This window comes from Diceros bicornis, chromosome 16 (assembly GCF_020826845.1).
Source record: "Diceros bicornis minor isolate mBicDic1 chromosome 16, mDicBic1.mat.cur, whole genome shotgun sequence".
Classification (NCBI taxonomy): Eukaryota; Metazoa; Chordata; class Mammalia; order Perissodactyla; family Rhinocerotidae; genus Diceros; species Diceros bicornis.
Genome location: NC_080755.1, coordinates 35,189,497 through 35,217,354, shown reverse-complemented (window position 1 = coordinate 35,217,354; position 27,858 = coordinate 35,189,497). Strand labels below are relative to the sequence as shown.

The 27,858-nt window shown below is 37.5% G+C and overlaps 1 long non-coding RNA gene across 3 annotated transcripts; it reads left to right on the top strand.

Moving 5' to 3' along the window:
* Window positions 1–325: 325 nt before the first annotated feature.
* On the top strand, window positions 326–27,272 carry LOC131415386 (uncharacterized). Of its 3 annotated transcripts, none has more exons than XR_009222445.1 (3): window positions 326–506; window positions 4,834–4,971; window positions 26,220–27,272. It is a non-coding gene; the product is annotated as an uncharacterized LOC131415386 (long non-coding RNA). The 3 variants fall into 3 exon arrangements; XR_009222446.1 differs by lacking the exon at window positions 26,220–27,272 and adding an exon at window positions 6,886–7,408 and having other exon boundaries at window positions 326–424; XR_009222444.1 differs by lacking the exon at window positions 26,220–27,272 and adding an exon at window positions 6,886–7,408.
* The last annotated feature ends 586 nt before the right edge of the window (window positions 27,273–27,858 follow it).

Sequence of the window (27,858 nt, the reverse complement as noted above, 5' to 3'; positions counted from 1 at the left end):
ATAGGAGTCATCCCAAACTAACTTTTAATGTGTATCAATTTGAGGGAGGACTATAGACATTCAGGATACCCTAATTTAATTGATTAATTAATTTAATTATAAATAAATTAATAATAAATTATTAAATTACCTTAATTTAATAAATTAGTTTAACTCTGTTCTTTCTCCTTGTGTACTAGTCCCAGGAGAACATTGACAGCTTGGTATGCTCACCACTCAGCCATCTGCTTTTATTTCAGGCTCTGTTTTCCAAGTTCCTCAGCTACTCACACATAGAGGGGACACAGGTCCAGTCTTTACCGAATATCTATTATTTTGCAGATACAACGTATCACCATATTTGATACAAACTGAGTGCTGTGATGAGCCGAGCATGGGAGTGATCCTTTGCTGATTGCAGCTGCTGGAAGACTTCAAGGAAAAGGTGGACCAACTCTCCTGTGTCATTGTATTTGCAGAGCAGCAACTATACCTCCATTCCTCTTCTGAACTTAATCAATTTAAAGGTTGACACCATACTTTATGCTTCTTTTGATTCTTAGAACAGTGCTTTGCACAGAGTAGTTATGATAAGAACTAATATTTATTAAGCGATCACTATATGTCAAACATGGGGCTGAATGTGTTGTGGGGAATTATTTAATCATCACAAGAGCCCTATGACATCCATGCTATTATTATCCACATTTGGCAGAAGTGAATACTGAGGCTTGGAACAGTTAAATGACCTGTCAGAGGTCTCATTCCTCATGTATGAGGACCAGAATTAAATTCATGTTCGTCTGGTAATGGATACCTTCTGCATTTGTGAAGAAAAGAATTCTATCAATTCCTTAGACTGAGTCTTTGCGGAAACCAGAAATCCATGAAGTTCTGCCTTTACGAGACTATGCTGAAGCCCTCCTAGAATCCAGCCCCACCACATCTATTCAATGTATATCTTCTTTTCCAAGTAGAGATGTTCTGAGCTCGTCTAGCCAATCTTGCATTGTTTTCCATAGCTTTTTATTTTTCCCTTTCCCTTCCCAGTCTTGCTTACTCTCAGCATCCTACTGAGGATCTCCATGAAGACATAGGTTGAGAGGCTGACTGTTCTGGGTTATAGTCTTTGTGCCGAACCTTACCATCTGCCTAACTTTATGCAACCTCTTCTAACCTGCTTTCTTGATCTGAAAGTAAAAGTAATGATAGCATCTGCCTTACAGGCCTCATGTGAGAATTAAATGATATAAGGCACTTAGAATAAAGTCTGGCATGTAGAAATTGCTCAGTAAATAATAATAGTAATATTATTATAATATCAGTCGATATCACCACTACAGTTGTAGTATTTGTGTTAGACCATCTTCATCATTTTCTTCTCTGAACTTTCTCAAACCCAGTACTTTAGTAGCAGTTATGTTTTACATGTGTGCTATTTTATTTTATCAAGTAGTGACATATATCCTCTTGATAACAAGGACTAGTTGCATACAAAATTCCTAAGGATACAAAACTCTTGTCCTCACCTTAGCTTAATCAGAACGTGCCTGGACAACAGTGTTCTGGTCCCCAGCTAGGTGTGTGTATTTTTCAGGTCCTGAGTCACCTGCAAGTAGACAGAGAGCATATATGACAATTGCCAGATGCCAAAGGGGAAATCATCCTTGCCCTAGGATTAAACTCAGTATCTTGGTGTCAGTATCTTGCTAACTTGTTTTCTGGAATTCGAGATATGCATTTACTTTAACCACAAGGCCTGGTTATTCCTTCACAGCACTGAGGATGTGAATTTTGACTTCCAGACCTTTAAGTTGCTCATGATAACTTATCTCATATGCCTGGCTGTGAATTTGCCTTGGAATCTACTCACTTTGAGAAACCGCAGCAGCAAGTGTTAGAAGAACAGCATTTTCTGGTCAAATATTTTTTTGTGGTGCTTGTTGTTTTCAACAGCGTGTGTCTGCTTTCAAGGCATTTCTAGTTAGATTATGTAAAAAGATGTCTTTGTGCAATAAATTTAATCTCTTTCTTAACCTCTTGCCTCTGACAACTTGAGTAAATACTTTGACTAAACACTTTGCTCTGGGTGCCTGGTAAACTAAGTTATCTCAGCCTAAAAGGAGGAGAGGGAGCCAGAAATTGCATTTATTGAACAGCTCTTTCCTTCTATTCTCTAGGATCTATATTCCCAAACTCCAGAAATAGGAAAATTTCCATGGAAATTTATAGATGATGTTTGCAGGGACGCTAACGAGTGTATATAATTCATCTGACAGTTCAATAAATATTGGAAACTACAAGAACTATTGCAGGAATGTATAATGATGTACTAGATGTCTATTTTACCCCAAGTTTGATACTAGTTTCATCTGTGATAAGTGAAATTGTGCCCTCTGCTAGAGGAAACATTAAAAGGACTTGAAAACTACCTTTCTGCATTGCAGTATAGTAGAGAGAATGGAAGAATCATGAACCTGAATTTTAAAAAGTAACTGACAAAGGAAACCAGAGATAAGATAAATCTGAGACAATGTAGGGAATTCAAAGTAAAGAAGTTACTTTGAGTGGAGGAGAATAAAGATAATGATATTTAAACACACATATGCAAAATATAATTGCCAAAGTCTCTCTTGAGACTTAGCAGGGCAAGATTTATGAACAGAAGGACACAATTTGTTCTTAAGATAGTTTAACAGGTAAAGAAGAGAAAAAGTTCAAAAAATGTCCATAGCTGTGAAAAAGCAATGAAAATGGCATTGCCGATATGGTGGGAAGCATTTAAGCTCACCTAAGAGGAATTAAACACAGAATCAGTGATGTAGCAGGAGTGTGCTGCAAAACTCATGCAAAGAGAAGAAGTGGACAATACTTTTTAAATACAGATCACAGAATGTCTATATTAGGGATGAGATACTCATATATATATGCAAGAACTAACTAATTTTGCTAAAAGCAAAAGCTACCTACTTAACATAACCTACTGTCCATCTAATTTTTATCAAATGCTGACGGAAATTAATATTCTAGACTATTTTCTATTTTAAAGAAAGTGAGAACCTTGGGACAAACCTGGAATTCATAATAAAAAGTTAGAAAAGGCAATACTAAACTAGTGGTGCCCCATGGGGCGGGGCAAGGAGAAGGTAAAGGTGCACCTGAGTCGCCTGGAGGATGTTGTAAACCACAGGCATGTTCCTCACTCGTGACTGACAATGTATTAAAATCTCTGGGATGTCAAAGAGTAGGGGAAGGACCCTAAGGGTAGGGTAATCTTTCTTAGAGAAGCCACAATGCCAGATCTTCCTCTGTCACTGACTGGGTCCACAGCATGCTCGCCGGAGGAGATCCAGTTTTAGATTCCCAGCAGTGACCAAAAGAAATAAGAGCAATCATGTCAGCAAGAGGCCTCATTAGACTGATTGGGAGTAGAAGTTGGGACAATCCACTTTTCGGACTGTAAATAGCCCTAGGCTTTTTGTTTTAGCTATTTGTAAGCTGACTTTGTAGAACTGTTTCTGCTCCTTAGAAGAGAAATGCGACCCTGTAGAAGAGAGCTAACTAGGGCAGAGGGTTGATTAACTAGGTTTGGGACATGTGGATTTGGGGTTGCTGGTGGGGCGTCTAGTCAGATGGCATTGGATAATATTGCCAAGGAAGAGAGTCAAGGACAAGGATAGATCCAGGAAGAAGAGCTGTAGTTGTTTTTGCTGGTGGTGGAGTATCAGGAACAGGAGGAAGCAGAGTCAGAGAAAGGGATAGAAAAAGAATAAGATAGAGAAGAAGCCAGAAGAGTCTCTTCATACTACGAATTAAACAAACACCATTCCGTCAGTACTGAGGCAGTCATGTGGTTAAAGAGGGGATGGGAGAGTCTGAAAAATAAAGTTCAAATTATATATTCAGAGCATGAAGAGTCATTTAGAGAAAATTTGACTATGCTCGTTTTAAAATCAGATGAAATCAAAGATTACAAGGATGTAAGAAAGAAGGAACACATAACTAAGAGAAAATACAAAAGAGAACCACGAAACTATAAAAAAAAAGAGGTTTCAAGAAAGCTAAGTACCAAGCTTAAAATGAGGCTCACAGAAATAATATTTAAAAAGATAGTACCGAGGATTTTTAATGCTATGTACAAATCGAGAATAAGGAAAGAGCTGGTAAAATGGTTGAGGACAAGAAGATAAAGGTAGCAGATAGCAAGAAGATGATCAACTTGTGGTCTGCTTCTATTTACTCTCACACTTTCTGACAGCAGAATGGATCTTCACCCTTTAGGCTGAGGTCTTCAGCATAGTGACGTGGGCATGGTCGTTGTTTTGTTGTAATCAACACCTTTATCATTTCATAACTCTATATTTATAGATTTTTTTACTAGTAGAAATGTATGGATATATCATTATATTTGAAAGTATTCAGTATCTTTGGTGTACATTTCTTCAGATCCTTTACAGATCAAGGTCAGTAAATTGACATAGCTCAAGGTCTCCAACGCTGCGATAGCTTGAGTATTGCTTTGACCTTCATGAATATGCATCACACTTATTTTAGGCTTAATTTTTCTTTCTTTTCTTTTTACATTTAATAACTAAAACCCTCAGAAAAAAACTTGAGTTTCTCATTTTAGTCTGAATGTGATCCGAAGGTAGTTAACCTTGGAAAGAAGGTAGAAATGAAGACAAACTTTCCTTCTGGCCTCCTGATGCTTCTGTGTGAATTGATGGATCCCTCAAGGATGAATGCGACACCATGACAAGTGTGGAGTGAAAAGTTATGCTGAAGCTGACATTCGCAGGTTGTATTAATTATAAGTATCCATCTCCCTAGTGATCATGTACTTTTTTTCCCCAGGAAACAAACCGACGAAGAATTTTACTTTTGATGGAAATGAAGAATGTTTGGAGTTCTTGTTAAGTTTCAATAGCTTTAAGTTAAATTCAACTTCACGTTAACTTTAGAGATCTGCAAATCTCAAACTTATGTATAAAGGTGAGGGGGGCAGGGTGGGAATGTACATTTTTTTTCTCATGGCACCGCACAAAACTTGGAGTGAACGCTAAATTCAATTAATATGAATGAGAGAAAGATGACCTTTATTTTGGAGGCTGAAGGGGACAGAGTTTCTTTGGCTATGATCAAGATTTTTCTTGCTATTAAGTTGCTGGAGGAGTGTTCCTTTGTTTAAATCTTGAATGCTGAATGTATCCATGATTGTGATGCCAAAAAGAGAAAGGAAAGTTGTCTGAAAGTGGTCATTACCACCACTGTAAGGTGAAGCTTCAGAAGTAGATGGTGGACTTTTGGACACCACTGAAGCCATGCAGATCCAGAATCCATGGTCCACCTCCTGCAGATCCATAAACCATGGTCAGCTACTTTCTAAAGAAAAACAAATGTGTCTGGAAAAACCACTCAGTCTGACTGATTGTCATGTTTTGGGCCAAGATGTAAAAAGAAAGTGATGTTGACAGTATGTTCACAAGGAAATTCTATGGCAACAAACTGCATATATATTTATTTAATCTTCTCACACAATTCACTGATATGCAGACACAGCTTTAGACAGCCTGTCTGGCTAATTCAGGTCAAACTCAATGCATTTTCTCAGCAGGTTCTTTTGCACAAGTTAAATGCAGCCAACGTTTCACCTGCACACACATGTTTTAGTTCTGATTTCCATAGCCACTGGGGGCTCTGAAATTATGTCATTTTCCTAAGTTGATCCTTTATTCCCCCAGTGGACTTTTGTTGCTGCTTCTGTTGCTGTTTTGGTTATTTGTTTGTTTCCCTCCAGATAGCATTACAAGAGCAAAAGAGCACACTTTTCTTAATTTGGACATGAATGCTTTTTCTTATCTGAAACTTCTTTATAGCCTTTTTCTATTTTTAGTGAAAGCAACTATTTTAAGTGAACAAGCATAGGCAAAAATGTTTGAGAGGTAGTCCAGGAAGATATTTCTGTCTTTTTAAACCAAACAGTTTTCATGTGTTTTCTATTGGGATGAACATGTCAAACTACATGGATTTTTCCGGAAGTGGTAAATCGCCATTTTAAATTGCATAGTCCCTATTCACCAAGATTTTATCTAACCATCCATCATTTACTCATAACACTTAATTTTTCTTCCTTTACAATATGAATTTTATGATGTTCAGAAACTCGGGAGCTATTTTCTTTTAGTCAAATGTTTTCCTACTGGAAAATGTCACCATGTAGATAAGTCACAATAAGATCAACTCATGAATATTCACAGGACATATTTTGAGTACTGTATTACCCACTTAATGTTCTTTTACTGGCTAGATCACCCATATTCCTGATTACTTTCCCCCATTAAATCCTTAATTGCTATTTAAACCAGACAATTTTTCATAGTAATTCTTGCCCAGTCTAGTGTCCTGGTATTGCCACTTGATATTACATATGACATATAATTCCCTCTCATTCTTGAAATTTATGTGTCGTTCATTTCATGCTTTGCTTTTCAAGTCAGGAAATTTTAATTTTTTCAAATTAATTGGCCATAATTTTCCAAAAGAGAGAACTTGTGAGCTATCCTTGGAAAACAGATCCTAATATAAAAGTTCTATAACATTCTCCTTACATGAAAAGATCTGAGTGAGTATAATCACTCTTTATTTCTCAGTTTAGGACAAAATATTTTGCACTTGGATATTTGTTATACTTGGCACTAGACATGTAGATGTACCATTTGGAGCTGCTTTTATTCCCTAGGAAGTTCTAGAAGCTAGGAAACTTCTTTTTCAGAATTGATATTCATCCCTAACCACTCCCCTCTCCAACTTTTGCTGTTTGGTTTCTTGCTAATTAGTTACTGAAGATGTAAAAAGTCTTTGTTAAATGTCTGCAGAAATACATATATGCATATCTTTTTTGTTTAGGTTTTTGTTTAGGTTTTGACTAATGCTTTTGGAGGAGTATGCAGACTTGGAAGAATCTTGACTGTGTTGATACAGGTAATATCCAATAGATTTGAACTTGACTGTAAACTGCCAAGTGAATGGAAGTTTAATTTTTCCCATCAAGTTTAAGGTTTGATCATATGGAAGTTCCAGTGTTCAATCTGTTTTGATCCATGAATATATGATTAAAATTTATATTTTTACCTGCTTGGAGTATTTGAATTAGTGTGTGCAAGTGATTGTGTTTACTTGAATAATTCAGGTAATTGTCTGTCTTCTACATGAATGTAATGTTCCATACTTTCTGTGTCTGGTTTTAATTCTTAGTTTTCATTTTGAGTTCTAAGGAACAGTCTCTGCTACATTGTTTGGCATGCTGGATCATTCTGGTCCAATGGGCCAGTCATGCCTGGATACTCTATGATGTGATTAGGGAAGGCCTATTGCAGCATAATAAGCTAACTGCCTTAACCCATATTACAGTGAAAACATCCCCAACAGAGGTAATAAATTATATAATAAATTATATAATTATATATGTTTCATTTTCACTTTTGTGAGAATAGTTTTGTTAGGAGTATGTGAGGTCATTAGAATGCAGCAATTTTGGAGTCAAACAGACCTGGGATTTGGCCCTGTTTCTACTGGTTCTTTGACATTGCCTTTGAGCTAGCTGCTCAATCTCTCCATGCCTCAGGTTTTTCATCTATAAAACACAGATAATAATGCTGATAGAAAAGGGCTAACCTGTTCAAGCCTAATCAAATGCAAAGCAGTTGGCTGCCTTCATAGCAACATGGGAACCAGTTATGGGCCAGCGCCATATGGCAAGGCTTGGATCCCAACACCTCCTTCCCCATATCCATCATGCCATGTGAGTGGCTGGTGCTTCCTCAACCAAGAGTGCTGAGTTGGTGGATCCTGCCACTATCTTGACACATTACATCATTGCAACTATAAGGCTTGGACCCCAGATTGCACCAGCGGAAGGAGACTGTTTCTCTCTCAAACCATAAGCCCTCAGCTTCCAGAAAAGGGCTGAAGCTAAGATCTTGCCGTGTTTTATTTCTATTTGTATCCTTGCTGCCAATGATGGCAGCAGAGAGGCATTTCTCTTTTTTCTTCTTTTTTGAGGAAGATTGGCCCTGAACGGACATCTGTTGCCAATCTTCCTCTTTTTTCTCCCCAGAGCCCCAGTACGTAGTTGTATATCCTAGTTGTAGGTCCTTCTAATTCTTCTATGTGGATGCCGCCTCAGCATGGCTTGATGAGAAGTGAGTAGGTCTGCGCCCAGGATCTGAACCGGTGAACCCTGGGCTGCCAGAGCAGAACATGCGAACTTAACCGCTAGGCCACCAGGCCAGCCCTGAGGGGCATTTGTAATCACGTAGCTTATAGAAAACAGCCCAAAGTTTGGGTCCCTCTTTCAGCCCTGCTAAGTCTCTTCAGGTTGCTCTAAAATGCAATGGGAAAAGGCAAATACACACACCTACTTCTGCTCCCGTCTCAATGATTTTTCCCTAAAGAAAGATGCTCCAGCAGTTTAGAACAAAATCTAAATTCTCCAAAGTCGCTTTCTTTAGTGTTTAAATTCATCAGATAATTGCTCAATTATCCACTTTGTTTGGTCTGTGTAGATATCCTGGCTTAAGTCCATTAACCAACTAATGTACACCAAACATGAGAAAATGAGGAGATTGTGCCTATGTTGATATTTCTGTTTTCAACCCAATGGTTTGTCTGTATCACTGATGTCTGCTGTCCTCATTAAGAGTTATCAAATCAAAGTAATGTTCACTGGAACAGCAAATAAAGTAGGTATTTACTGTTTGGCTGCCAGCTCGAAGAGACATTGTTTCTCTATTGGAGGAAGAAAGGTAAACGTCCCTTTTAATACTAGAAGACATTTTGGAGAAGAAAATCTCAACTTTTGATGAGAATATAAGGATTTGAGCATTGCTTCAAGTTCCCAGAATGAATTGTATCTCAGGTCTTGTTTCTAATAGGCCACCATGTCAATCCCTTACAGCTGGAATTAATGACGCCCTTCCCTCATTGAGATCACCTCTACCTAGTTCCTAAGATGGTCTGGACCAACAGATGCCAGCAACAGTGACTTTAACTTGATTTCTGGTGTACCGATATGCTAAGTAATCTATAAGATGATGACCTCATCTTCATTACATAGCAATCTTTTTCCCTTCTGGGACTTTAACTCTGTCTTGAACTCCAGCTTGGCTAGAGTTGCCTGCCCTGCTATGTGAGGGAATCTTGTGCTTAGTATGGTATAATAGAAAGAGCGTGGGTTTTGGAATCAGAATCCACATTCTGTCTCTTACAAATTGAATCACACTGGGCAAGTTACTTAACTTCCTTGATTATCACGTTCCTTATTTATAAAATAAAATACCTATCTCACATTCTGTGAGGGTTAATGCATTAATGTACAAAAGGGAACAAGCACAGGGCTTGCCATCTTTTGGCACTCTATTATTGACATGGTCTTGCAGTAATGGATTTATTATTTGGAACCATATCTGCTTAGCATTAAAATTACCTGGATTCCTGGTATAATGTCTGTTTTTTTCCCCCTCAACTCTGGCCTCTTTAGCTGTTGAATGCTTAATTCCTACTTTAGTGCCTACAACATAGTGAGATACTGAACAAAGGGTTGGATGGGTGGATGCGTGGACAGATGGACAAATAGAATGATTCCTGACCAAACCCAGTCCATAATTTACCTTCCCTTTAGAACACAGCCCATTGGACTTCTGACTCCTCAGATAGACCGGAATCTCTGTTAATTAAATTTCCAATGTCCCTGTCCTGCTCCTTCGCCTGCACTATTCCTGGTGTTCCTTGTCCTGAGACAGTTGGATTATAACACACCATGGGGAGTTACTGGAGATTAAGGCAACCCTCTATCTTTAACTACGAAAGACTAGCAATATAGACAATTCACGATTATCTTGACTAGAGAAACTTTTTTTTTTTTTTAATTAACCATTGTTAAGGCACATATTACTTTGGACTGGCTAATGTCCCCTAAGACAGACTCGAAAAGCAGGCCACAGGAGCAACTTCATTTTAATATGTGAGCAAATGGACTTGATGAGCCATAACATGACAGCACAGAACAGCGAAATATGTCCTTTAGAATATTTAGAAGTTATAAGAAGGAAAGAGAATATAAACACAGGATATTCTGAAGTCATCATGTCTTGAACCATGTCATAATTTTCTTACTGACTATTTTGCAATCACCAGTAGAGAGATTTTATTATTCAGCATCCCTATTATTAAAAGAACAGTTGTGATTAGGTGTTATTACTATCACTCTTCTTGGTTATAACAATTGTGGCAGATACTTTAAGAGACAGACCATATCAGAGAGTTTTTTTTTTTTTTTTTTTTTGTGAGGAGATCAGCCCTGAGCTAACATCCGCCAATCCTCCTCTTTTTTTTTTTTTGCTGAGGAAGACGGCCCTGGGCTAACATCTGTGCCTATCTTCCTCCACTTTATATGGGACGCCGCCACAGCATGGCTTACCAAGCAGTGCGTCGGTGCGCACCCGGGATCCGAACCAGCGAACCCCGGGCCGCCGCAGCGGAGCGCGCGCACTTAACCGCTTGCGCCACCGGGCCGGCCCCATATATCAGAGAGTTTTTACCTTGAATGAGCCTCTTTTTTCCCAGTTGTCTGAAAAGTGGATGGTAGTGATAAATGGTCTGAAAGGAATTCCACTTCTGGTTGTACCCATGAAATAGTAAACTTAGAAACCAGCATAAGTAATATGTGATTATTTTTTTGTTGAGATATAATTCACATACCATAAAATTCACCCATCAAAGGTGTACAATCAGTGGTTTTTAATATATTCACAGGCTGTGCAAAACACTATGTAATTACAGAACATTTTCATCACCTTAAAAAGAAACCCTGTATTCATTAGCAGTCATTTCCATTGTCCCAACCCCACAGCACCTGGTGACCACAAATCTACTTTCTGACTCTATGATTTTGCCTCTTCTGAGCATTTCATATAAATGGAATTATACATTATGTGTACTTTTGTGTTGGCTTTTTTTTTTTAATTTAGCATAATGTTTTCAAGGTTCATCTATATTGTAGCATGTATCAGTACTTAATGCATTTTTATTGCCAAATATTATTCCATTATATGGATTATACCACATTTTGTTTATCCATTAATCAATTGGTAGACACTTGGGTTGTTTCCACTTTTTGGCTATTATGAATAATGCTACTATGAACATTTGTGTGTGTATTTTGTGTGAACATGTGTTTTCAAATCTCTTGGATATATACCTAGGAGTGGAATTCCTGGTTCATGTGCTAACTCTATGTTTACCTTTTTGAGTAACTGAAAAACTATTTTCCAAAGTTGCTACACCATTTTACATTCCCTCCATCAATGAATGATTGTTGCAACTTGTCCACATCCTCACTAACGTTAGTTATTGTACATCTTTTTGTTTATAGCTATCCTATTGAAGAAGTATTTTATTGTGCTTTTGATTTCCATTTCCCTAGTGACTAATGATATTTAGCATCTTTTCATGTGCTTATTTGCCATTTGTATATTTTCTTTGGAAAAATGTCTTTTCAAATGTTCTGTCAAATTTTTAATTGGGTTATTTGTCTGTATCGGTATTAAGAGTTTTACATGTTCTTTATATATTCTGCATATTAGACCATTATTAGATATATAATTAGAAAATATTTTCTCTGATTCTTTGGGTTGTCTTTTCACTTTCCTGATGGTGTCCCTTGAAGCACAAAAGTTTTTCACTGTGTTGAAGTCCAATTTATCTATATTTTGTTTTGTTGCCTGTGCTTTTGATGTCATATCTAAGAAACCATTGCCTAACCCAAGGTCACAAAGATTTACTCTAATGTTTCTTCTAGGGGTTTTATAGTTTCAGCTCTTACATTTAGGTTTGCAATACATTTTGGGTTAATTTTTGTATATGATGTGAGGTGAAGGCATCCAAGGTCATTTTGCTGTTGTTGAAAACACTGTTCTTTCCCCTTTGAATTTTTCTGTCGCCTTTGTTGAAAATCATTGACCACAAATGTAAGAGTTTATTTCTGGACTCTCAATTCTTTTCCACTGATGTATGTGTCTACTCTTACAGCAGTAAAAATCTGTCTTAATTATCTTAGCTTTGTAGTCTAAGCCTTGAAATATCTAAATGTGAGTCTTTCCACTTTGCTCTTCTTTATCAAAATTGTTTGGGCTATTCTGGGTCCTGAATTTCCATGTGAATTTTAGGATCAGCTTGTTAATTTCTGCAAAGAAGTCAGCTAGAATTTTGATGGGGATTACGTTGACTCTGTACATCAATCTGGGGAGTATTGTCATCATGACAATATTAAGTCTTTCAATGAGTGAATATGGGATGTCTTTCCATTTATTTAGACTTCTTTATTTCAACAATGTTTTACAGTTTTCAATGTGCAAGTCTTACACTTCTTTTGTTATATTTATTACTAAATATTTTATTCTTTTTGATACTATTTTAAATGGAAGTATTTTCTTAATTTTCTTTGTGGATTATTCATTGCTAATGTATTATAATGTACAATTGATTTTTGAATATTGATCTTGTATCTTGCAGCCTTGTGGAACTTTTTTAATTAATCTGGGAGTTTTTTGGTGTATTCCTGAAGATTTTTTATACAAGCTAATGTAATATGCAAATAGAGATAGTTTTACTTCTTTTTTTCCAACCTGGATGCCTTTTATTTCTTTTTCTTGTCTAATTTCTCTGGCTAGCAGCTCCAATACAGTGTTGAACAGAGTGGTGAAAGCAGACATCTTTATCTTGTTGCTGACCTTAAGGAATAAGCTGTCAGTGTTTCACAATTACATATGATGCTGTCTGTGAGATTTTTATAGACATTCTTTATGAGGTTGAGGAAGTTCCCTTCTAGTCTTATTTTGTTGAGTGCTTTTATGATGAAAAGGTATTGGATTTTATCAAATCCTTTTTCTGCACCTATTGAGATTATCATGTGGTTTTTGTCCTCTATTAATATGTATTAATATGGCAGTATTACATTGATTTTCGTATAGTTTTGATATCTTACTTTCTTGGGATAAATCCCACTTAGTCATGGTGTATAAACCTTTTTATATGTTGACGGATTTGGTTTGTTAGTATTTTGTTGAGAATTTTTGCATCTATGTTTATAATGGCTATTGGTGTGTAGTTTTCTTTTCTTGCGATATCTCTAGTTTAAGTATCAGAGTAATGCTGGTCTCATAGAATGAGTTGGTATGTTTTTCCTCCTCTTCTCTTTTTGCAAGAATTTCTGAAGGATTGTTATTAATTCTTTAAATGTTTAGTAGAATTCACTAGAGAAATCATCTGGTCTTGGTCATTTCTTTGTGGGAAGTTTTTTGACTACTGATTCAATCTATTTACTGGTTATAGGTCTATTCAGGTTTTCTATTTCTTTGTAAGTCAGTTTTAATAGTTTGTTTCTTTCCAAGAATTTGTCCATTTTATCTAGGTTAGCTAATTTGTTGTTATAAAATTGCACATCATATGCTTTTGTTATCTTTTTTATAGTGATATAATCCTTTTTATAGGCTGATAGTAATATCTTCTCTTTTATTCCTAATTTTAGTAATTTTTAATCTTCTTTTATTAAAATTGGTTACTCTATCTAAAGTTTTGTCAATTTTGTTGATTGTGATTATTATTAAGATTTTTCCTAAGTAGGAAATTCAGGGACTTTGTTAAATGTCCTTTCTGACTGACTGTCAGAGTCTAAGATGTTCACACATTGCCTTATAAAAGTAAATTATTAATTATCTTTGGCTAATTATTTTCCTAAAATAGCTCATAACTTGTTATGGACATATTCTCTGGGAACTAAAGTGAAAACTTCCTAAAATGATACTTTCAATTTAGATTCCTTCTTGGGTTGCAAAGATCAGGAAGTTCTATAAAGGGTACTTTGTTAAATTTGCCCCCAATCTACTTTTTTAAGCTATAAAATATGTCCATTTCAAAAGGTTAACAATATGAACTCTTCCTGTTTGTCTATATTCATGACATCTGAGATTTGTTCAGTTCATCCAATGCGGAGTTGTTCTTTTCATCGTTTGTAGTGTTCAAGACTTTGGTTGTATTTCCCTTCTGTCTTTGTTTATAGATTGAAGAGTCCTTTTCTCCCAGTCTGTCCCCTCACAGAAGGTCCTTAATCAGTCCACTTGATTATGTGGAACTTTTCCATTGATGTTATATCTCCCTTGAAGTGAAGTGCCCAGAATTGCATGCTGTATTCTAGATGTGAAGGCACCATGGTTTTGTAACAATAGAGGATAATCTTCCTTGTATTGTGGACAGGAGATTTCAGGCTATGTGAAAATGGTAATTCTGTGAATGGACGGTGGATTTGAAATCTTTGGAAAGAAGGAAGAAAGGGTTTCCTGTGTTATCTCAGGGACAGAAGCCTCAAATAAAGACAATAGAACACATCTTTCTCCAAATGGTTTTGTGGTAAAAGTACATATTTTTGGTGAGACGTTCCTACTGCCTACCAAAGGTTCCTGCTGTCTGAGATCAGAATCCGATTTGAAGTCTGCATGCTCCATCATTCATCTTAGCATTCTTGTTTGCACAACTTCTGCTGCTCAGTAGCCAAATGGAAAATTAATCACAGAATTAGCATTTTCAAATCGCCAACAATCTCCTTTGCAGATGTGCAGTTATATTACTGAAGTCTGTTGTTTTGCCCTACATTTATTGTTAATAATTAATGTACATTTCTGGGTGAAATTATGTGCTATCACCATCTGGTTAATTTAATAGAAATAGTCAAATCTAAAGCACTTTATTAAATATGTTGGAAATAATCATCATCATTACTATAATGGAGCAAGCATCATGTTTTTTCAATAAAAAATGACAGAAAATAGAACAATTCACTGTATGTCAACTTAGTTACTGTTACTACAAACTCCTTTTTTGAAAAACTCTCTCCCTGTATTATGTAGTTAGTGTGGGAATTAACAGAATGCAAAGTTCATAGATTAAACGGTAGGCTATAAGCGGTCTATTGAATTTTCAGTAAAGAGCTTGGATAATAAAAGTAAACTGTATCAGATAGGTGAAGAGAAATTATTCTCCACCTCCACAAATTAGTCTTCATATTGAACATCAAGTGAAAATTCTAGGAAGTAACAAGAATATAATTATTTGGCATTTTTCTTCTTGGAACTGTCTGAGGAAAACAAATGGTGTGAAGTTAGTATTTCTTTCTGAATTTGTAAAGTGTCAGTATAAGGAAGAAAGCATCATTTAGCTATTATACAGTGTGTCCTTCTTGATAAGTTTTTCTCTGAAGATTGAAACGTAGATCACCACTGGGTTTTTAATGTCATCATGTTAATGTTCTATTTCTGTAATAGAATGCTCAATCTTTATGTCAAAGAGGTATAGGTAAGTTTCCAGGGATTCCCCACCCCACTGTCGATATTGCCCTTGACTTGAAGACTGGGATTCTTCCAAATTGCTCTTTTCCATAATTTAAATATGTTAAAACACATCCTTCCCTTCCCTTCCCATTTGTTCCTCACTAAGCCCAGCCACGGTCAACATTGTGAGGTTGCATGATATCTTATTTCTCTATGTAGTATTCCTGTTTTCATTTATTTCTCAGGTGAATATTTTACCCCAAGTGGTTCCCAGTTGATCTTCTCCAAGCTGGGAGTGGATAATGGTTTACACTGAGATTCTACTCTGTAGGGTTATGTGTTGTAACACAGACAAAAGAAGGCCCTAACTGCTCTATAAACATGAATGGAGCATGCATTAGTCACATGATCTCATTTCCGTGATGAGAAATGAAGACAAGGCACAGTCCCTGTCCTTGAAAGTATGAAGTAGAGATGAATTTTATTAATAATATTAGCTCTCATTTGTTGAGCTTTAAGTATGTAGTAGATGGTATTTTAAGCACTTTATATGGATTATCTCTTTGAATCCTCATAACAACCATGTGAAGAAGGTGCCATTATTAACTCCATTTTACAGATTGGGAGACTAAAGCCTAGAGGGATTAATTTACTTGACCAAAGTCACATAGCAAGTAAGTGGTGGAGTTGGGATCTGAATTTAGGCAGACTGATTTCTGCAGTGTGATTTTCGCCGTTGGTTGTATGTTAGAATCACCTGGACAGCTTTGAAAAATTACCTATGACTAGATTTTTTTTTTCTAACAGTCTAATTAATCTGGGGTTGGGGAGAGAGGATAAAATTTATTCAGAGATTCTATCATATGGTCAGGGTTGAGAACTCAGGCTCTAGAGACTGCAATCCTGGGAAGATTAACTCAGATTCAAATTCATCCAATAGCAGAGATATCTACAAGGTGCAAGGTACAGTGCTAAGAGCTTCTCCTGAATGACCTCTTCTGTTCCTCACCACAGCCCTGTGAATGGAGACAGACATCATCATCTGAGTGATAAAGAGAAATTCTCAATGTAGAGATATTAAACTGCCTGATTGAGATTTTTGAGCTAATAAACAGCACACCTTGAATATGAGCAGAGTTCCTTTAACTTCCAAATCCAGGTCTTTTAAAAGAATACCATAGTGCATATAAGTTAACAAATATGTATTGTGTAGTTAGCATGTGAATGGTAATATGCTAATCACCGTGATGGAAATACATGAAATTACAGTAAATACTATTGGAGAGTATATCAGTAGGTATTAATATTAGTACTAGTATTGCATAGTACTGACTAGAGTGCTGAGTGGTTCAGAGGAGCAATTAATGGTGATTCCATCCATCACCTATGCTTGGTCATAGGATGCCTCGGAGAAAAGAAAAGGAGATATTTACTTGCAAAGAGAGTCAAACTTCAGAACTGGCTCACTAAATCAAAAAATACAAGTATTTAAAAGATAAAAACAACATGCAAAATTAACCCAAATCACCACATTTACCTTGGAATGATGGTGAAGAATTGGCAATTGCCTCACATGATTATCGTATTCACAAAGATTGTGACTTGTCTTTATACATCAGTGTAGGAAAAGCAAAGAGTGTTTTTTATTTTTTTTCCTTGGTTAAAGAGTCATGTTTATGGAAACTGTTGAAGAGTTCTTTTATTTTGGTGACCATACCTAGATGACATTTTTTTTTCCTTACTATGGTCAAAATGGGATGCAGGACAACATGTCAGTTTTTGCTTCCATGATTTCATGAGTGAGATAGTTTTTTCCTATGCTTTTAATATTTAGAGATGAAATTTAAGCCCTAATCCTATTCAATTTAAGGGTTCTCGGGCTAGAGAACTTGCCCAATATTCCTCAAATTATGCCACTAGTATCTGAACTAATAACTTGAGCCCCAATTCCTGTGACTCTTTGCAGCATTTACTGTAAAGAAAACATGATATTTTTAGGCTCAAATGAACATTTATTTAATACAATTACCATTCACTTATTCATTCATTCAAGTATGACAATTTTTATTACAGTCCTACTATGTACCAGGCACTATTTTAGGTATTGAGAATTAGCAGTGAACAAAATAAAATGTCTACTTCTCTAGAACTTACCTTCTGGTGGAAGTTGGTGGAGAAAGACAGATAATAAATAAGTAAATCAGATGAAGACAAGTGCAGTGAAGATAAATGTACCAGGAAAATGAGCTTAGGAAGAGCCAGAGTAGGGAGATAAAGTTTTTGGGAGATGAGTGGAGAAAAGAAGGAAAGAGGGGGTAAACCATTTATATATCTAGGAGAAGAGTCTTCTTGGCCGGGAAAATAGCAAGGGAAAAAGTTTTGAGACAGAGTGACTTAGAATATTTGAAAAGTAGCAGAAAATACAGTATTGCTAGAGTGCAGTGAAGAACAGGAAGAGGTCACAGGTGTGTCCAGTGAGGTAGTGGGAGCTCAATTACATAGAACCCAGTAGTCCACAGAAAGTCTTGCCTCTACTCTGGTGAAATGAGAAGTAGAAGAATTTGAGTAGGGGAAAGTTGTGATCAGACCTAAGATTTTAAATAACTATTTGAGTTTCTATAGGTAAAAGCAAGGAGACCAATTAAAAAGCTATTGCAATGTTCTTGCTGAGGAATGATGGTAGCTTGTACTAAAGTGTAGAAAAATGGTTACACTTTCTATTTTGAAAGTGGAGCCAGTGGGATTTGTTTTGAGATTGGAGGTAAGTTATGAGTTAAATGGAGAAATCAAGCTTCTAGACCTGAGCACATGGGAAAATAGAACTACCATTTACAGAGACGGAGAAGGCACCAGGAGGAGCAGATGTGGAGTAAAATCAAGAGTATTACTTTATACAGGTTAAAGTCTAATGCCTATCAGACATCCAACTGGAGATGTTGAGAAGGCAGTTAGTTATAAGATTATGGAGTCTAGTGGAGAGGTCTGGGATGAGAGCCAATGGCATTTAGATAATATTTAAAGCCATAAGCTTGGATGCAATGACTTAGGGCATGTGTGTATATAAAGAAGATATCTAAAGTGCAAGCCCTAGAACAGCTCAATGTTTAGAGCTTGGTAAAATGAGGAGAAAGTAGAAAAGGAATCTGAGAAGGAACAACCAGTACGCTGTATGAAATAAGAGAACAATGACACAAAGGCCAAAAGAAGGAAAGACTTCAAGGAAGGAGTAATTAGTTGTGTCAAATGTTGCTGCTGGGAGGGGCCAGATGAAAACTCTAAACTTTGATCATTGAATTTAGCAACATAAAGGTCATTGTTGACTTTTACAAGAGTTGTCTCACTGGGTTTACAGAAGGTTTCCAAGGTTGAATTCTTATTTGTAAGGATATAAATGTTACTTTCTTAAACAGATAGGTAAAGAAGAGATCTTATTATGGGTGTTTCATTCTCTGAATTCTACTGACGGATCTTCTGATACCTTGATTCTTTATAAGGCATTTGGTTTTTTGTGTTTAGTAAGACACGTGAACTAATTTACTTGACTGTGGAAAACTTTTTAAATGGACAAGGTCAAATACAACACGTTGAAAAGGTAAGAAGCAGTCAACCTGTTGTTTGGTCTGTATTACTCCAAATAACCAATTGAAATGCAAGTTTACCCACATTAGGCTTTCACATAGGCATCACCTAGATACAAATTGAAGGCCTGAGAGACAGGGTTTTAAATCTAAAGATTTGAAGTTACTAAAAATTTTCCTAACACTTAGATGCAGAGGGGAGAACCCATCTGAAAGATCATCATTACAGAACTCTCCATGCATTGTCCCCATGCATGATTAACTCCGGACACTTCGATTATGATAATGGAGAGAGTTGCCAAAGTTAGCCAGACATGACGTATAGGTGAAATTTTGTGTGATGAATAACTAGAACATTCATCAAGAGAAATGCTATAATGGTGGGATGGGGGTTCGTTTTGGTTTGAAGGAAAGTCTGTGTGATTCCATAGTCTATGCTCCTAACCTTATAGCATCTTATCTTTCTGTGTGTGCAGGGGATGATAAATGTCAAATAAGTGGTTTGTCTTAAACCGTCTGAAATAAGCAAGCAGGTCTCTGAATCAAATTTTAATTTGCCTTTGATTTGATTCCTGTTTCTGTTCTATCTTCTCTTCCCACACCTAAAGATGACCCTCCACTTCACCTCTCCATTAAGGCAGCCATTACTGTTCATTTGATGTAAGTTTCTCTTTTTCCAGAATTTTCATATTAGAAGGAGTCATTCAACTTCTCTTGACCTTGGTTTCAGCTTTTGAAAATAGTAGTTCGGGTTAGCTGATCTGTATGGTCCCTTCAGGTGATGAAAAATTATAATTTTATGGGTCTATGTTAATAAACATGAAATCATGCTATTAGATATGAAGAGTGACTTGAAGTGCTTTTTTTCCCATAAGGGCAAGAATAGCTCTATGATGGTGCTCAGTCACACTAGAAAAGGAGGAGAAAAGGTTATAGAGTGTCTCATAATCCTGAGATGTGGTGTGTAATTATCCATTTGCAAAAGGCTTTCTTTATGTTCTGTTTCACTGGGAAAGTTAGAGCAAAGTGAAAATAAAGTTCTGCAATTATGAGATCTGCTCACTTGGCTCTTTCTGCTCTTCAAAGTAAATTCTGTGTTAATAGAGAAAAGTTAGTGTAACAGACCCCTGATTTGTTATTATTGCAATTATTTTTTTTCAGACCCATTAACATTTGTGAATGAATTTAATGCTCAGTGAAATTACGATCTCAGCCATGGTCTGATCCAGGCATGGCACCAGCCTGCTGGGATAAGAATCTTTTAAATTGCTCCCAGAATACTTAATTTTCACTTAAAGAGTGTCTTCCTTTAAACCTTTGCAGACGTGATTACCAGAGATTAAATGCTCTGGATATCACGAAGTAATCATTCATTCATTCATTAATTCAGTATTTATTCCGCATTATGTGCATCTGTTGTTCTAAGCATCAGGGATAAAGCAACATACAATTCAGACCTTTTAGTCCTATGAGGAAGACAGACATTTAAAAAAATTGCTATGAATTGTGGCGCATATGATAGAGCAAGTAAGATGCTACGGAAACAAGGTCTGTACTTATTCTAGGGTCAGGGAAACTCTGGAGGAAGTGTGATTTAAGCTGAAAACTGAAGATGAATTGGAGCTAACTTTGTGAAGTGTGTGTGTGTCTGTATTGTCTTTGTGTGGGAAGGGTACACTAGGGATTCAAATAAGGAAATATTATGGACAATAGGAATAAAATGTGGCAATACCAAGGAATCCAATGGAAACCAGTATTAATGGAACATTAAGATGAGAGAGTATAAAGGAGAAGAAAATTAGAGAGAAATGAGTTTGGAAAGGTAAGTAGGGGAAAATGGGGAAAAAATTTGTAACATGTGAAGCAGTTTTGTATTTAATCCTAAGAGCCATGGTAAGAGGAAAGATACAATTAGAAGTGAATTAAAGAATGATCATTCAAGTTCTAATGTATATCTTGGATTGGAAAGGAGAAGTCAGGAAGCAGGAAGACCAGTTAGGATACTTGTGTCACAGTCCAGGAGATAATGACATCTTGGACTAGGACATTGGCAGTGAGTCTTGAGAAAAATATACAAGCTTTTAGAGCTATTTAAGAGACTAAACCACCAGGAGTTGATTGGAATTGTAAGGAGAGAAGGAGAGGGAAGACTCAAGGATGACTCCCAAGTTTCTGGCTTGAGTAACTGTATAGATGGTGTGGGGTATGATGCTGCCCCTTACTAAGATGAGCACCTGAGATATGTTGCTGAGATGAGGAACTCAGGAAGAAGATCGAGATGGAAGATGCAGGAAGGGTGGGGGGCAGTAATGAATTCAGTTTTGGACTTTTGAAACTGAGAACATAAGACATCCGGGTGGAGATGCCAATAGCAGCTGGATGTATGAGTCTGGAATGCAGGAGCTAAATCTGGATGAGATTCCACAGTCATTAGTATGTAGATAAGTCTGCCAAGCACTGTAATTCCCCGTCTATCATGGTGCTTACCTTGCTTTGAATTATAGATGTCTGTGAGTATTTCTCATTCCCCTACTCTAGAGGATTCCTTGAGGACAGAAACTGCATTGTCATTTTTTGTGCTACCCCCACAGCATCTTGCACAGTGCCTTACACCGGGATCTTACTTGATGATTGTTTGCTAACGGGAGTTGTTTTCTCTGGTCATCTGACTTCCTTTACCAGCCGAGTTGGCTGTGGCCCACTGAGCCCTGCCTTTTGGTTCTTCCTCCTGTTCTGAAGGAGCTCTCCTCTCTACTTTACAAGTTTAAACCCTGCTTTCTTCTCAGAGTCTAGCTCTTCATAGTCTAAAGAAGACAGCATAATGTACAAAAGAACACTAACCTGGAGGTGAGGAGACATGTGGAACAGTACCAGTTACGTTTCTTCTGAGCTGGGCAATCTTGAGCATATCACATTTCTCTGGGCCTCTGCTCATGTGATACAGAAATGATATCTAAGATCTTCCAGGTACAACAATCTTCAAGTTTTCCCTCTTTTCACCTAATTTATCTTTTATTTGTTCTCTTATCTTTTGAACTGTGCACATTGGCACTTATATTCTTAAATGTGTTATTTATGCATGTTATGAATTTTCTCTGCTCAAATACATTCAAAGCTCATATAGAGGTTTTTTTTCTGGTACTCCACACAGCCTTCATCCCAGTGCAATGATAACCACAACAAGATGCTCAATAAATGCTTGTTGAATGCAATTGGGTAGGAACAAAAACATCAGAAGCATGCATATGATCACTCTGTACTTTTGATCATAACTTGCTTCATGCAGCCCCAACTCAACAAGGTGTTAATGGAACAGGAGTTAAATTCTGTTGTTTTTCCAGTACTTGCTCAAGGGAAAATTGGATGATAATCTCTCTGGGATGTTGTATGAGGATTTCTCTAAGTTTTTTTTAAGCAATGGAGAGAACTTTTCTTCAAATAACAATCTCATATCATATAATCTTGCAAAATATTTAAAAATTAAGTGAGTGGATCTGGTTGAAATAGTGATGAAACCTGGATCTTTCTTATAGAATTATCCTTTGTGCACTCCCTTTCTGGACTTTTGGACAGATCTCTTAGATTTCTGGAAAGATTAGGTAGTCTTTTACTTTCCTACTATTTGACTCTATAATTCTAACTACCAGTCTATAGTATGGCTCATCTCTGTTTCTCTAGGCTTATGCTAGATGCTGTGGGGCTTTTAGAGATGAAGAAAATGTGACCCCTTTCATCATTGAGAGAGAGAATCTGCCTCACATGCATTACCAAGTAACAGATCCCATATAACATCACTGCATGCTTTTCTGTCTACGGAGGAGGTGATGCAAGTGATCTTCATAGTCTCTTCCAGTTTTCGCATTCTATGATTCTAAACGTTAATGATGTGGACATGTGCATTAAGTGCTTTGAGCTCAGGAATAATGCACTATATAAATTCAAGGACCATTACGTGCATAATCACAGCTGCTAAGCAGGGACAAATTCCCTATTTGCATGATATCCTCAAGAAATCTCAAGGAAAACATTGCTTGGATCAAAATGCTATTATCTTTTTTTCTTAAAAAGAAGAAAGGAAAGAAATATAAGCCCCTTTGCTCCTCAAACTCTTCCTCACTGTGTTGTTGCAAGCAAGTCATTCATTCGTCATTTAGGAAAATATCCCAAATAATATTTTGCCTTGATTCAAATAAAACTTCCAGTGCCAGGCTGTGCTGGTTGCCAGAAGTGTGTCTGGGTTAATTGCACACCTGCATTTTATTTCAAGTAAATTACATGAAGCCCCCCTCTTTGTGCTCCTCACAAAGCAGGAGCCCACCTGTCTGGAGGCTCTTTGGGCAATGAAGGGCTGCAGGAAAAAATTAGTCATTCTCTTTCCTTCCCTGTGACTTCTTTGACCTTGAGACTTCTAATGGCATCTCAGACAAAATGAACATAATCTAATGGACAGCGGGGAAGAGGGAACGGCTGGGTACATCTGTCGTATTACTGGGCTGTCTGAACAGTCAATGAAGCAGGGCCAAACCATAAGAGGCCTGTTCAGTTTAGCTTCAGGGTCTGCAGAGAAGGAGCACAATCATTTATCTTTATTTACTGAACTCTGCTTTCTGTTTAAGAAAAAAAAATTGACAGGTTGACAAAAACCCGCGTTGGCGCTGCCCGCTGCCCAGAGATAAATGCTATTTGTGCTCTGGAGAGTCAAGGACAGCTCACGATGCCCTTTAGCTGGTTTCAGAGGGTGCCTGTTATATGGAAGCAAAAATGCCAAGGCACTTGAATCTTCTTTCCTCAGCAGCACCTCCATATCTTCCCATAGAGGGATCTGGTCGATGGATCCACAAGAAAGAGGTCTTTCAAAGAATGGGAGACATGATTCCTCAAGAAAACAATCCAAGTTAGGAAAATTGGGGCAAAAGAACCAGGGGACAAAGATGACTGGGAAATGTTGAATATTCCGTAGGTTTCTTTATGATGAGATGGTAAGAGAGTTACTCATGGCAGACAAATAATGCATGTTCCAGCTGCAGACGAAATTTTTACTCTGAGCTCTAGAGCAGGAATTTAGAAATAGGATTTTAAAGTCCTATGTACCTGTGTCTAGTCCTTGCTGGATGATGCTGGTCACATTACTGACTCTTTTAATGTCACATCTACAGCTTACTATACTTTTGTTAGAATGGTCATGACCAAAGTGGAATTTCTCTTCCTCAGGTAGGATATAAGACAGTCTACTGGAAGTGGGGAAATATGAGAACTTATTTATCCTTTTCCTTCTTTCTTTCTCTCTCATCTTTTAAAATTTCCATTTGTTGTAGATGTTTTCTAATGTTCGTAATGTATTCATACAATAGTATATAGATATGACTTATAAATATGAAAAAAGGAGATATGTGCTTGGAAACTTTTTATAGATGGGAAGCATAATTAAACAAATGTGAAGGCATCTTGGGGCTTTAGAAATGTATTATGCCCATTGAGGCTAATTCTCCAGGCTAATTGCCCAGACTCAAGATGCCTTACTATGTATGGAGATATTTTTTCAGAAATTCTGGAAAACAGTCACCTCTCTATCCCCTCTAGTTCTTGAAATAAATAATGGTGCACATTGCAATTGGTATAACACCACTTGTTTTCTCTCTGCCGTGATAATCCACGTGTATGTTAATATTACAGATAGTCGATCTTTGGGATAGTTTCTATACTTGTCTCATGCCATTTACAGAAGATCCACCAAATCCTTTATGGGACAGGGGTTGGGGTTGGGGACCAAGTGGGGAAAACATAGGAAAGACTTTGAGGCTTTTGAGCATAGAAGAGTGTCTTAGGAGAGCAGCACAGACCCTGTGTGCCACAGTGACTCTGCTTTGGAGCACCAAGGACAGGCCAAGAGTCGACCCATCAGTTCTCATGCTCTTGATTAGCTTCACTGGTCCACATTCTGGGATTTGCTTTAACTTCATCAAAAAGCAAGTATGAGGAGCAGGTGTGTTCCTGTGAAGAGTCATAATGCTAGGGGATGAAATAGAGGTCGGAACAGGGGCAGAGCCAGTGTCCTGGAGCCCCAGCTGGTACTGGACAGCTCACTGCAGGGGGAGCTGCAGCAATGATCGGAGCCAAGGCACATTGTGGGAGGGCTGGGATAAGTGGAAGCAGAGTGAGGGTGGAATCTAGTGTGTGAGAAGCCAAGCAGAGAAGCTTGAAGGGAAGCCAGAAGGGACCCTACTGACAAAAAGCCATGATCTCATTACACAGGTGTTAATGAACTAGACATTGAGATGTGGGCAGAAGGAGAAGAGGGCACTCTGAGGGTTTAAGTGGAAGGAGGTTAAATGATAGTGACCTCGAATGAGTTAGGTTGGGTTTACTACAAGTGATCCTTGAATTCTCTGCGGTGGGACTTTGAGAATGAGGCTGATAGATTCTGCTGAGACAGACTGTCAGCTGTGGAGGCCAGTAGAGTGGGGAAGGCTGTGTCTCTGAAAGTCACTTTAATAGTTTGTTAAGTGTGGTGTCTGCTGGCTTGTAACACGTCACTGTGTCAGATTTTGTCATGTTTAGGAAACTCACCTCGACTGATGCAGTAGGATGAGGCCACTGGAACCCGACACTGCAAACCAGAGTCAAGAAGCAATTTTATGAAGACAGTCTTGAGAGCTGTGGGTGTCACAAACCCCAGTAAGCTTGACTTCCCTGGCTCTGAGCTGTTTGCTAAAATTATTTACTAATATTTTCTACCTCCTTAAGGGAATAAATAACCACCAGGATATTTTTATTGCATTAACTAAGAAAACAATAAATTTGTTATAAACAGTGTAGCTGATATATTTCATCTATTTACATAATGATTTACGTAAAAAAACAATTTGGGGGGATTGTGATGAATATTTTCTGAAACTGTCTCAGCTAGTTATTGTTTTGTATTCACTTTGTTATAATTGAATAATTCAACTCGGGGCTGTTAAGAATAATTATTTTGAGATATTAAACATAATCACCATTTTCTTCCTTGATGATTATTTATGTAGTTATTGTGCACTAGTATCCATGAATGGTTGTATACTTTTTATTCATTAAAATAAGTTCATCATGAGTTTTTGTTTCTATTTAATTTAATAAGCACTGAACATTTAGCTGTATGCATAGCACTCTGCTATGTGCCAGAATGGAAGATGTAGGCATTGTGGGCTCTCAAACAGGATGTCCTAGGGCATGCTTTGGTATCAAAACAAACTCCAGTGTCTTGGGTTTAACACAGTAATAGATTATTTCCCTTTCATTTCAGAGTCCAATGCAGATCCTGACAGTTTTCCTCGGAGACTGTCCTCTGACACTTGCTGGAGTCTGGGATCCTTCCATATCGAGATTCTGACATCTCTACACAAGGCTTCTAAAGTCTCTGCGGAGGGAAAGAGAGCTAGAGGATTACATAGGATGGATTTTGGCTACAGACTTAGAGGTGGCTTCATTACTTCCACAGACATTCCATTGATTAAAAACTAAATCACCTTTCCAATGCTAACTTTAAGTTTTCCAACCTCTTCCTCTAGGGCAATAAGTTCATTGGACATGTGATCTGCCTCTCAAGTTACATAGCAGGCAACAGTTCTACAAAGAATTTTTCTAATGCATAACGTGCACAGCCATCTTTCCACCCTCTTACATCAGTTTTATTGCCTCTCATTGCTGGGTTATGTCATTGGCACACATTTTAGGTGTTTGTTACAGTGGCACCCCGCTCCAAGGTACTCATTTCTGTACTATTAAGTATAGCTATGCTACGATTCAGTAATAAATAAACCCTAGCATTAGATAGAGGGGAAGAGTAAGAGTTAAAACTAGAAATGTCTGCAGGATCCAGATCACAGAGAAGTGAGAATAAGATGTGATGTAGGATCTTAATCTGGCAGGGGCATGCAGGCATGAAGCACGGAGAAATAGAGGCAGAGTAACAATTTAGGAGATGATTGCTATAACCTGAGAAAGGATATCAAGGGTCTAAACCAAGGTTGTGTGGAAGAAACGGAAAGAAAGGGAGGCATCTGAGAGATATCCTGAAGGAAGAACATCTGGCTTTGTAGAAAAGTAGTCAATCAAAGTCAAAGAGGCAGGTCCCAGCTCCAATTACTCAATTTACTGGCTGTTAAATTTCCCTTATTCTCTGTTGCCTCGCTCTAAGACTGAGATGTTCAAATCTGGCCTGTAGATTTCTAAAGTTTATTTTGATAATCAAATGATATTAGATACATGAAAATGTTTTGTAAACTGTAAAATGTAATGGAAATGTTAGTTAAGTCATTAAATAAAAAATAACTAAAAATGACTCTAAAGCTTTGTGCCTGGGTAACAGTGAGAACGTTGCATTCCTAACAGAAATGGTAGGAGGAAGCAATAGGTGGGGCATGGTGATGCACTGGCTTTGGCCACAATGGATGAGAGTTTTCATCCAGAGCTCCAGGTAGATATATCCAGCAACAGTGTATCTTAGTTGGGTTACCCAGAAGAAGGCCCTAAAATGGTGAATTGCATGCAAGTGATTTGTTAAGAAGAATCTAGTAAGGAAGTGGGGAAGCAATTCAGGAAAAAAGAAGAAGCCGAGCGAGGCTGAGATTTCAGGTGGAAACCTCAACCTCGTACAGGAAATTTCTGGATTGTAAATCATGCCTCAGGGGTTATCTCATCTGAGGTGAGGGAGCAAGGCTTTCATACTCCATAAGTCCTTTGTTGCGATCAGTTGTTGACTAAGGGCTTGGGAACACAAACTTCTAGGCACTTCTTGTGATTTACCTGAGCCGGCAAATGGGCCCTAGGAGTCAAGGGTAGAAATCCAGCTAAAGAAGAGCTGTAGGTATGGGTAGTTAGAACCAAGAAAATGAAAGTTAGAAACAGCAAAAGGGATCCAGTAGGATCTGAGGTAAGCTTCA